This window comes from Porites lutea, chromosome 4 (genome assembly GCF_958299795.1).
Source record: "Porites lutea chromosome 4, jaPorLute2.1, whole genome shotgun sequence".
NCBI lineage: Eukaryota > Metazoa > Cnidaria > Anthozoa > Scleractinia > Poritidae > Porites > Porites lutea.
This window is the reverse complement of record NC_133204.1, coordinates 26,648,183-26,658,182: the sequence shown is the minus strand read 5'-3', so window position 1 is coordinate 26,658,182 and position 10,000 is coordinate 26,648,183. Positions and strand designations below refer to the sequence as shown.

Genomic DNA, 10,000 nt, shown 5'->3' with positions numbered 1-10,000 from the left:
CCCCAGATTCCTCCCCCGCCAGTCTCTGCCTGACAGTGTAGAAGGCCACCTGACCATCATCACAAAGTCCTTTGGAACGTGATAAGTGATAGCTCAATTACTGGAAAACTTGATTCATGTTTTCAGTTAACTTTTTTATGTAACTTTTCCAGGCCAAATTATAAACAACTGCTTCAAAACAAAATGGCTAACCTAAAACATAATTATGCATTCCATTCTGTGTAAATAATTTCTTTAATTCCATGGCATAAACTTTTTGTTTAATTTTTCTTTTATTTGTGATATCATTCAAAAATAATTAATTGTCTAGGTCTATAACTCCCACAGTCTGGTGGTTTAAGCCAAGTTTCAATGTTGGTATGCCCGCACACTTGTATGTCTGACGCCAGGTTGACAATCAACAAATTATTGTGAGGTTTGGCAGATGTGGTCTTAAGGCTGGAGTACACCGGTAACATTGTTTTTCTGCCGCTAAACATGGGTCTTGTTCAAGTTTAACACAATTCTATATTGAGGGTTTTTTGTAAATTTTTGGGTGATTTTAGGGTATATTTGGCAGATAGTTTTTCTCAAAAGATTGGTAAAATTAGGCGAAATATGAAATTTTAAAGATTTAATGTAGTTTTAAAATTAGAATTTGAAGTTGAAAATTGTATTAGATGGACACCCAGACAGTCCCCTACCAACCTGGAGTGCTATTGTGTCGGGGATGAACTGTCTGGGGGTGTTTCAAAACTAATTTTCTTTCTTTTATCCCTAATTCTCTAAACCTCTCAAAATCCCATTCAATTTCACATGTACCCCTGCCTAATAAGGAGAAAACGACAGTGGTTTGCAGTCTAGTAACAGGAAAAATGAGGTGCCTGTTGGGATGTACAACTCTCTTTAAGAGACCCTCAACTGTGGCAGATCATGTAATGTATTAGCCAATAGGCCATTTGCACTAAGAGGTCATGTGACGTAGTTTTCATGAAAATGAAAGCTATATGATTTTGCCTTCGAAAAACAATTAGTGGATCATATCTCAAACAGAATAATAGTGATTTGGTTTTTCAAACCCGCACCATTTTCTTAAAATGAGTAAGTTCCTCCCTGGTCACGTGACCAAAATGTGATTTTTAAACTTATGAACTACTTCTTTCTGAATACAAGCTTTGCACTTAAACTTCAAGGAGGATGTTGAAAAAATGATGTGGTAACGTTTACAGCACATCTGAGCATAACTATCAAACGTTTAACAAGATATAAGCAAAAAGTAGTTTTAGCCGCCATATTGGAGGGCAAGAGTATGCCCTCCAACATGGCGGCCAATACAAATCATGCTACTTTGTTGAAAAATCAAAGTGCCATAAAATATCTCCCTTAAATGCGTTTCCTCTCAAATTTCGGGTGTAAGCTAATTTTTATGTGCTCTGCCAATTTTTGGCATCAGCAATATTCCAACTCATTGTTTAAAGGAAGCATTGGTCACGTGACCTCTTAGTGCAAGTGGCCTATTCCAGAGAATGCCAATCTACTCTCTACGCAAAACTCTGGGAATTTGACTTTCTTTCTGACCTTGGTAACCTTTTGCAAATGCGTGCAATATGCATGACAGCCTGAGCCTCTCAAGAAATGACATGTTTTCTACTGTTTGACAAATTATGTGATTATACCTTGCAGAATTTTGTGGTCCGCAGTTCGAATAGCGACGATGGAGCATAAACAGATCAAGAAAGGAGCGCGTTAAAGTTGAAAATTTACCAAAGGTTGTCCCCTCAGTTTGATCCAGTTTCGTAGCTCGGTTTTTTATGTAACACGATCAAGTACCTATCGCGTCCTTCAAAAATCCGAATTTGGATTTGCCGAAAGGAACGCAAAATCCGTTTTAAGATCGAAAACCCGTTCTTGGATTCACCGAAAGGAACACACCCTTAATTGTGAATGGCGATGTATAGGTGGTTTTCATGCAACCTTGGGAGACACAAATAACAATGGTGAAATGAACAAATGCTGGTGGACAAACAAAGCGAGCTAATGAGCGATCTTTTGTTTACCGTCCACCAGCATGGCGGCGATGACGTAACGTGAAAACCACCTACAGGTGTTCTATACGCGAAAGGTTAACTGAGAAATCGCACAACTGTAATGGTTTCTTTACAACGCATCGCTATCCCCCTTTTCTAAAATTCCGACAAAGACAAAAAATTTTCGTTCAATTTCCGACAGCGACGTGACGTGAAGCATTAATAAACACTTTAAAATTCAGACGAGCGACATGGGAACACCCCCCTGGCAGGGCCTCATTTATTCAGCGCTCGCGCTCCAAAAATACGCCTGCATTGCAGCCTAGGCAAATAAGGGCATTCTACCCTGTGTAAAGCAGAAAAAAGCTTTGGGCTCCATGACTCAGAAGGGATTTTAAGACAGGCCAGCGCTGTACGTGACTTGCGCTATCTCGTCCTGCATGAATTTGAGATCGAAGTCGAGAAAATACGTGACATTTCACGAAAAATTCGCCAGTCCGACACTCTGTTTTGGTAGCTAAGAATTTAAATTGCAATGCTGCACAATAATTTTTATCAAAACGAGAAACATACCGCTATTATTCCGCGAAAAAGTCAGCACAACACAACCCCAAACTTGACCTTTTCGACACCAAGTGACAATGAAACCGCGCGAAAAATCGATGACATGATAAATGGCAGGTCATGTGACCTGGAAAGGCCAATGACAGTGCGTAAGTTTATCAGCGAAATCTTTTCGTCCGCCCCCCTGGTCCGCCGATGAAAAGACTCCTTTTCTGCGTGCAGCCGAGAACTTCACAGCTAGGAATAACAGATAAAAATTAACTGAGATAGGATTATCATATTACTAACTACTTAATAACCGCGCGCGAGGGCTTTACTGTAAAATTCCAGACTGAGGGATAAATAAAAAATTTCAGCCCGAATTCTGGAGTTTTACAGTAGAGCCCGAGCAAAAAAGGTTATAAGTTGTTTATTATATGGCTTCAGATAGGCTAAGTTCGCTAGGTTTTGTAAACAAAAACCGTGGCGGGAAAAATCTGTAATGCCCGTGGACGTTTACCGGGGGATTACGAACCGCTAATTAACCAATCAGAGCGCGCGTACTATCGCACCCATATAATAATTTGGATGTAAAACACAAGTCCTGCGACTTTTGACAGATGCTGTAGCGCTGTCATGGTAATACCACGAAATAGGAAGGGAAAACACCGTGAGAACCACAGCGAACAGAATTTTGAACATACACCGCGCAGATATTTTAATGTCTTAAAAGACTTGATCCGAAGGTAATTTCGAGGATAATGAGGTTGTTCTAATAGGGTTCCCTTATCTGAGCGGCTCAGTTGAGTCGGAAGGGTGCGGTTAACTTTAAGACCGAGGTAGCCTGCGTAGCAAGCGTTTCCAATCGAGTTACTGTGCGAAAGTTAGAGCGGGAGCGAAAAAAAAGGCATTTCCCTCCCCCTCCCCCGTCCTTTCTTTTTTTTTTTGCTCTTGTCCCAACTTTCTAGACGAACTCGCGAGGAAACGCTTGCTACGCAGGCTAAGACCGAGGCGGGGAGAAAAATTTTCAGCCCACTTTACAAAGAAAGACGAAGTAGACCCGCACTTCGCTTCTCGCAACAACTTTCTTCAACTTACAACAATTGTTTTTGTTTTGCAACAAGTTGATCACGCTAGGTGAAAAACGTGAAACATCAACCCAATCCTTGCAACAAAACAATGCTGCGTGACAAGCTGAGGGTTTTTGTATCTCGTCTTTCACCACCTTAAGAGAACAATTCAACTGATCAATCAAATCTATCACGAAAAAAGTCCTTTACAAATTTCCCCTTCCTTTACACGGCAAAGCTCTAACTCAAGATTTTCCGGGATGCCTGTGGCACTCACACGGTAAAAATCCGGTTCGGTTGTACCCAAAATTGCAAAGCCAGCCAATAGGATTGTCTAAAATCTTTATCGATTATCTCTTCTTCCAAGCCGACCAATCAGATTGTACAAAATCTGTATCGATTCAATCGATTTGCTTCCTCTGAAGTTAAAATAAGAACGTTCCTTGTCAAATTTGTCGCCCTTGAGTTTTTCCACTCGTGGTTTAGGATGGCTTGTTAACCAGCGAAATCCTTCGAGATACTGGCAAGTCACGAAAGGCGACCTAAGCCAAAATAGGGCCATTTATACGAGGAAAAATAAGACGCGTCTTACATAAGACGCGAACTTTCCGTATAAACGACACATTTCGTCTAAAATAAGACGCGGCTTAGCTAAGACGCGTCTTATTAGATAAGACATGCTCGTATAAATGGTACAGTTCGCGTCTTATTTAAGACGCGTCTTATTTTTCCTCGTATAAATGGCCCTATTATTTCTTCCCTTCATGATTCTTTTTTGTTTAGGTCTAACTTTTTCATAAGCTTTTAGTAGCGTCTGGTCGAGGGCCATGATTTCCACTAGATTTTATGATTTTACTATTCGGTGTTCGCCAGTTTTTGCCGAGCACAGCTAGAGTTCAGTTTTTTTCTTTTTTTATCGAAAACACCTTGACGATGGGAGGTTAAATCGCGTAAATTTCAACTCGTACCCCTGACGATTGACGGTGAAATCGCGAAAATAATAGGGCCATTTATACGAGGAAAAATAAGACGCGTCTTACATAAGACGCGAACTGTACCATTTATACGAGCATGTCTTATCTAATAAGACTTGTCTTAGCTAAGCCGCGTCTTATTTTAGACGAAATGTGCCGTTTATACGGAAAGTTCGCGTCTTATTTTTCCTCGTATAAATGGCCCTATTGTCCTCGTCGATCGACGACTCGCTTTTGGCATGGATTGGACTTCTGGATGGGACACGGATCAGGACCTTAGTAAACTTATTATACCTTGGGATCAGGGATAATCATTGGAACTATGTTTACTTGGAGACCTTGGAAACACATTGCAATTAATTTTTAACCGTATGAAGAGCATCTTGGAATATTAAACTTTCATCTTGGATTAAAACATTAGAACTTTATCGAACTTTGTAACCCTGGGTTCGAAAGATAAAGCAAGCGGATGTTTTGTTTTGTTTAAAACTACAATGTTTATTTTTCTTTGAAAGAGTTACCTGTGGCAACTTACTACCAAGATATGACCTATCTTTACACGTATAGTTCCTGTTCAGGTTAATCAAAGAGCATTATGCGCATGTTCTCCATTACTTGTCTCCGTTAACATTCCAATTTAAGTTACACGGCTAAAGCTTGTTTTGATGCAAAATAACTTCTTTTTCTTATCCAAATCGTGCTACCAAAATAGCTACATAGCGATAGATCAAAACAAGATCAACTCCATCCTTGCGACCACTGACAACTATAAATTTAGCTTGCGTAGCAGGTGTCGAAAGGGGTAGGGGATAGGGAGGAAGCAAAAAGGGGATGTGGATTGGGGAGAAACAGTAGGCTGCCACGCAGGCTACTATAAATTCAGTCATAAGCACATTAAACCAGCCCATACAGGTAACCTACTCATCGATGCTCATAACATGACACATCTTTCCGGTTTCCCTAATTTTTCCAATTTCAGATAGAACGCCATTATGCTTCCATGGACCAACGCATCCCACGGAAACGACTTTAGGCGTCTTGTTTTATAAAAATGGGCAGAAAGAAAAATTCATCAAAAAGCCAAGAAAAGAAATACACTGTAGATTGAAATACTATTATAAAAAAAAGCTCTTTATTTACCTTTGTAAATATATAAATATAACCAGGTTTATTGTATCATGCATTAAAACCTTTATAAAAATTGATAAAAAGTATATAAAAATCTATATAACTGTAGCTAATGCTCTACAGTGGGACCACTGTTACCGCGGCCACCCAGACAAGGTTAACCAATCACGAAGCAGAAGAGAAACAATAAATTCCAACAGTTTTTCTTTTGAAATTTCATTGTTCTATTCTTAACATTTTCATTGGCTTAAGAAAAAAATGTTGGAATCTATTGTTTCCATTCTGCTTTGTAATTGGTCAACTTTGTCTGGCTGCTCCAGTAACAGTAGTTGCACTGTAATTCAAAGTATGCTATAAACAAGAAAAATTGAAAATGCAGTTATAAGTGGATTCTTTGCACCCAAATCCATTACAAAAGAATGGGCTACAAGAGGCAATATCCACAGCAGTGATTTAAGGTCCACAGTAGGGGTATGGACGGTGGGTATGCTCCAGGGAAAACTTTCTCTTTGTGCCTTTCTTAGGGTCTTTGCAAAGCTGGACTACAAGAGCTGATGTCATGTAGGTGGCATGCCAGTCAGATCCCTCGTTACCAGTGCCACGGATTTTGCTGTCGACTTTCTTCAAGGAGTGGGCATATTTTCTGATATCATTGACAAGCCAGTGTACATCATCCATAGGCCTGAAAAATTGCAACATAATTTATTATTGACTATTCAGTGGTTATTTTAAGATACAGAATATCTTTCTTACATATCAGATAGTAACTAATGGGGGACAGCTCTAATAAATGCTGCTTGAGCAGTACCACATGCAAAAAAAAAGTTCTCCTGAAAATCTCTAATATCGTCCCACATTTTTTGGGTATTCTCAAAAAATCTAAAATTTCCCAAATGTTTGACTTAATTACATCTTGACTCCCTCAAAATTCAAAGTATCCCAATTCCTGGCAAAATCTTCAGATTTCTAGAAGAATTTTGTTTTTCTCCTGAAACAGACCTTCTTATAGTTGACACCTCTGTAACTGCAACTACCCACTTTGTCTTGCCGTGTGCACTTAAAATCATTGTGCTTGTTGTAAGTGGAACAACAATAAGTCAGGGTTGGAAATTAGCACTCGCCCACTCGAGTGTCAATACTACTTGGGCGAGTACAAATCTTAGCCTTTTGGTTGCATTTATTAAGGGCACTTGCCCAATAGCGAGTGCTGTCAAAATTAAGGACGTTCGTGCGAAAATCTTCTAGCATTGATTTTTTTCTGAAACTTTCACCAGGTTGAGATTATGGGTTACTCATGTCAAAAATCTAAAAGAATTGGGGGGTCACCGAAGAGAGAGATCGGATTGGAGATATGATGTTCAAAAGATCACCCAAAATCTGAGAAATCAGGCTTCGTTACTGCATACGGATAAAGTGCCTGTTTGTGCAAAAAGTTTATAAATAAATCCCTTTATTGAAATTTTATCTGCCAATTATTGTTCTTGTGGATCCATAAACAAAATTCGGTGAACTAAAAAACTTCCTCAGAGTTGATTTTATCATTTAGCGGACACATTTCTACTCTCCTAATAGCCGTATGAATGCCAAAATTTTGACGCCGCGTACACACAAAAATTGGAAATTTTTTACCTTCCTACATTGATTGTTTGTTCATTTTTTCACAATCTATCGGAAAGTGGAAGAGAAAGTGGTCTACGGAAACAAAATGGGGTGTCACCAACCATTTAAGAAAGTAAATTGCAAACAAAGTTAATGCAACAGCTACCAGCCCTATATGTGCTTAGACAGTTCTCTCAGCGTGCGCGCTCGATGCATGACGTGGCGTGATATTGCGCTATGAATTACGTGCGCAGTAGGGATGAGAGGAAACAATTAGCGCGAACGCCCTTAAGTTTCCGTCCCTGTAAGTACTAACAAATTCATTCACTGCTTTCAATATCTACTAATAAATTGGTAAAGTTGTTGTGCATCATAATAATAATAATAATAATAATAATAATAATAATAATAATAATAATAATCGTTGCCATCGTGGCTGAAGTCGTTATGTTCCTGATCATTATCATTGCTAGAGTCAGTAGGTACCTAGATGGCGTTTTGGACCAGCTGGCTCCCTTCTCAATGGCAGTGGCCAGATCAAGTTCTGAGAAATGCACCCCACCTCCAATTTCATCCATCAAATCAAGATCAATGTCACAAAGATCATCGTCTCCATTATCATCATTTCCACATCCATCAACACGGACATCGATGGCTGATAGTTTACTTCAAACTTTGCTTCAGAAAGTAGTTGATAGACGAATGCATCTTTACCCTTCAGGTTCTGAACATAAAGGGAAAGGAGGAATGTCATACAATGATTAAGCAATTGGTCTTGGAAAAATAACAGGGTGCCTATAGGAGAATTTAGTTGCCTGTGGCACCCAGGCGATGCTAGCTAGCCTAGAGTCCTGCTTACAGACTTTGCCATAAGTTCAGTAGGTGATGTCAATGAAGTAAAAGACAGTCCTTGATATCAGGATCTGACCATCTTACCCAACATACAAACAAATTTGAAAAGTGGCGAAAAAATTCTTCGATAATCTGTTCCAGCAATTTGGCAGATGAGAGGCCAGGGTATACCAAGGGCTTTCAGAAAGACCCAGTACTTGCTGGAGTTCCGGTGCCTAACAGGTGTTCTGTCTCAAATCACTGGTTAAAATCCATGCAGCTCCCTAAAAACTGGAAGGTGTTTTCAGCTTCTTAATTGTTCTCTGACAGGTGTGGAATGTGTGGTTCCAGAAAATATCCAGACCTCCACCATGGAGGGAATTGGAAATTCCAGGGGGGTGGGGGGGGGGTCAGAGGCCCAGGAAATTCCAGAGGGGAGGGGGGTTGGACAATAAAATCACTTTCCAGGGATAAATATCATGTCATTTTCGACCTGAGTTCGAACATTGCTTCTTACCAAACTGTTAGATCATTTTTAGAACATAAATAACTTGAAATTTATCATTTAAGATTGTTCCTTTTGATCTTAACCAGGTTTCCTTTCTTCCAAAGCGTTTTGGATGTAATTTCAAAGGAATTTGACCAACTACAACTTGTTTTATCACATCGTATATTCGCCCGCCATTACTCGTTACCAGTCTCCCTTAAGACATCGACGCGTGCAACGCATCACGTTGCGTCAGTCGATCGATGGAGGAACCGTAGAGTGAAACAGAAGCATACAAGCTTCTGGTGGAAACAGTTACGTACTAACCATAAAATGCCTCATTCTTCTACTTTAATAGTCTTTCTTCGTGAAAATGAACTTTTCCAGAGGGGTTGGGGGGTCTTTGTCACACTAGTGGAAATTCCGGGGTGGTGGGGGGGGCCCCCATCAGTTCCCTGCAAAAATGGAAAATCCAGGGGGGTGGGGGGGTCCTAAGTGAGATTCCCTCCGTGGTGGGGGTCTGGATATTTTCTGAAACTACCCAATAGTCATTTTTGGGCAAGACCAGATTGTTATGGGAGCCGTTTGTTAAATATGCAAACAGCGGCGCTAAATATGGCAACAAATTTTTTACCACTTATGTTCCTGTTCCTACTGGTCAGAATTTTCTTACTCCCGAAATTCCATAGATGTGCGACTCCATTAAAAATGCCTGAAAATGCAACTCCATTTTAGTTGATCCAGTCATAAAAATGCAACCCCATCCAGCCTGAGGGGCACATCCCAAGTAGGCCATTACTAGGAAGTGCTCCCCCTACACCCCCAAGCAAACGAACTCCTCTAGAAAATGGACTCTAACTCAATAATATATAGATTTAGCCAAGCCTAAAAGCAGAGCACTGGTTGTTTGGCTTGTTGTTACAATTTGGGGAAATACTTAAGCCCGCGATCCAATGAAAATCCATAACCTGGTCAGCGGTAAACTTAAAAAAAACACTTAACCTTGATGAGTTCCAACCTATATGGTCATGTGGTACTGGTCAGCGCATACCTTGATTTGACAGCTGTCAATTGACCATAAAATGGACCTCCAATATCAAATTGCATAGATGTATGCAATGAATAAGTTGACAAGTATGGGCGCCATATTATGCGACTTCGTCGTTGTCGTCGTCCGTACACACGCGCGAGCCATTTATCGCTGATGAAGATGACCATACAAAAATGAATGCATAGGTTCTATGCTGCACTACTAATTTAGTCTCCTGTTTCAGTAAACCAAAACGGCTGCTTGTCAGGTGAGTGAAAAAGCTCTACGGTTGGAGTGCAAAGAACTATAACGACAGTACCTTTGGTTGGAGA

The 10,000-nt window shown here is 40.1% G+C and overlaps 1 protein-coding gene and 1 long non-coding RNA gene across 3 annotated transcripts in view; both read right to left on the bottom strand.

The window, feature by feature from the left end:
* The window catches only part of LOC140933129 (uncharacterized), a 12,259-nt gene extending 9,620 nt beyond the window's left edge, over positions 1-2,639 (bottom strand). Inside the window, exon 1 of one of the 2 annotated variants that reach the window (XM_073382643.1) lies at positions 2,580-2,639. The gene's annotated coding sequence lies outside the window, so the exon portion shown is untranslated. The remainder of the gene's footprint in view (positions 1-2,579) is intronic. The other variant, XM_073382644.1, reaches the window with a different exon arrangement.
* A 3,053-nt stretch (positions 2,640-5,692) lies between these two features.
* The window catches only part of LOC140935189 (uncharacterized), a 4,430-nt gene continuing 122 nt past the window's right edge, over positions 5,693-10,000 (bottom strand). The window contains exons 1-3 of the long non-coding RNA XR_012165173.1: positions 9,988-10,000; positions 7,807-8,044; positions 5,693-6,403 (exon numbers count right to left, since the gene is read on the bottom strand). The exon at positions 9,988-10,000 is cut by the window's right edge and continues 122 nt beyond it. This is a non-coding gene — a long non-coding RNA (uncharacterized lncRNA). The remainder of the gene's footprint in view (positions 6,404-7,806; positions 8,045-9,987) is intronic.